Below are 2,106 nucleotides of genomic sequence, written 5' to 3' on the forward strand. Positions count from 1 at the left end.
AACCTGACTTTGTCTCTCTAGTTGTGTTACTAAATAATGTTCTATTGATGAGAGATATCAAATATGTTTCTTTATATTTTACTTTTAATTTTGAAGGTTATGAGGATGCATTTGCTCGCCACAGGAACAAGCCGGCAAAGTTCCTGTGATGACCAAAAAATCCTTATTTTCATTGCTAACTATAAAAATAAAAATGTATACTCAAGGATCTTATTTCAGTTACATCAAGTGACGTCACATAGAAGAGTGCACTCCTAGTTAAAAATAAATTTAAATGGATCCAAATATTTTAAGACCACGTGGTTACATAAAGTTAATACAATTATAAGTCATGTTCTTATTCTTAATATATATATATATATATATATATATATATATATATATATATATATATTAGATATTTAGATAACCTATATTTGTTAATCTATAAATTAATTAGCACATGCCTAATTGATTAGTTAATATATATTTGCCTAATTGTTTTTCTTCAACAGAAAACCCATAATTTATGTTTTATATTTACATTTATCAGATCCTCTGCCTTTTCAGTTACAGATATTTGAGATAAATGTGTTTACTATAAATTTGCTTTTAAGTAAAAATACAATCAAGTAATTTCTAATTCTCAAGGTTATTGTTCAAACTCATATAATGATAAATTATTATAATTATTTCTCCAAAATATCTAAAGGTTTTAACTTTATTTTCATTGATATTTCTTCTCAAAATATAATAATTTGTTTATAGATTCTAAGGTTTTCAAAAATTGTTCCAAAATATAAAAAGCAAAAAAAAAAAAAAAAAAAAAAAAAAAACGCACATGCCTCCTGGATAAAGAACGTTGGTGTCCTGTGATTTTTTTATTATTTTTTAACCTCGACGTCTCTCGCCGGACTCGGTTTCCGTTAGCCGGACTTGGCATCTGGAGGTCCTTACCGAGATTCAGAAAGCAGAGGTAAGCGGAGGAGGCTCACCTTCTAAGGGAGAAGGGGGAGGATTGGATCAAAGATAATTTAAAGAGACAGGGTACGTACCATGGGTCACTCAACAGTGAAACTTCATCTGGCCAACGAAGTTAAAGAACTGTTAAGCAAACAAGAAACAGAAATAAAAACCAAGACAACAACTAAATTCGTTAAAGCTATAGCCCAGGCTTGTCCTTGGTTTCTGACAGGAGGCTTTCTTAATAACAGTGATTGGGATTTGGTAAAGCAGGATCTCCAAAAGTTGTTGAGGGACCAGGGTCCAGATAGAGTCCCGATTGCTACTTTCTCTCTATGGAGATTGGTAAAGGATGCTCTTTTAACTGATAAAGTGAAGATTAAGGAGCAGCTTGCTGAATGCAAACAGGCTCTTAATCAGGTCCAAACTGCTGCCACTATTAATCAGGTTATTCAACAAACTTCCACCATACTCGATTCTCAAAATAAAGTTAACCAACATCTTTTGTCAGGGATTTTAGCTGCCAACCAAAGAATAGATTTACTCCAAGCTCAGGTAGAAGAATTGGCTGACTTGGTGCTTTTGGGTTGTGTTGACCAACATGCACATTTATACATAACCTCTGTCAGATTTAATAATTCCAGGAATGCTTCCCGCATCATCGGAGAGTACTTGGCCGGAAATTGGTCCATGGTGGCAGAAAATTTGATCCAGTCTCAACTGACTCAGATAGCTGTTTTGAACGACACCCGTGTCATACCGGTGACTTTGGGACAATTCACCCTTTGGATTTCTTCTGCCTTTTCCTTTTTTAAGGAATGGGTGGGAATAGGCATTTTTGGTGCAATGTGTTGCTTTGGTATGTTTCTCTGCTTGTAGTTTCTCTGTCGCCTCAAGGCCCGCAGTGCTCACGATAAGGCTATGATCATACAAGCTCTTGCTGCTTTAGAAAATGGCAACTCGCCACAGGTCTGGCTTGCGCATCTTAAACAGTAAACCTTTGACATGGTCGTTGCACCCCAAGTTATTATAACATTGCACTGGGATCGACATGTCTTTCTTTTGTCATTCTTCTAATGTTGAAACTTCTACCATATCTTTCCTTTGTACATACCTCTCCTCCCTGCCTTTCTGCACTAGGATCTTTGCTAGCTAATCTTACGG

Source organism: Urocitellus parryii, unplaced genomic scaffold (assembly GCF_045843805.1).
Source record: "Urocitellus parryii isolate mUroPar1 unplaced genomic scaffold, mUroPar1.hap1 Scaffold_155, whole genome shotgun sequence".
NCBI classification, from domain to species: domain Eukaryota; kingdom Metazoa; phylum Chordata; class Mammalia; order Rodentia; family Sciuridae; genus Urocitellus; species Urocitellus parryii.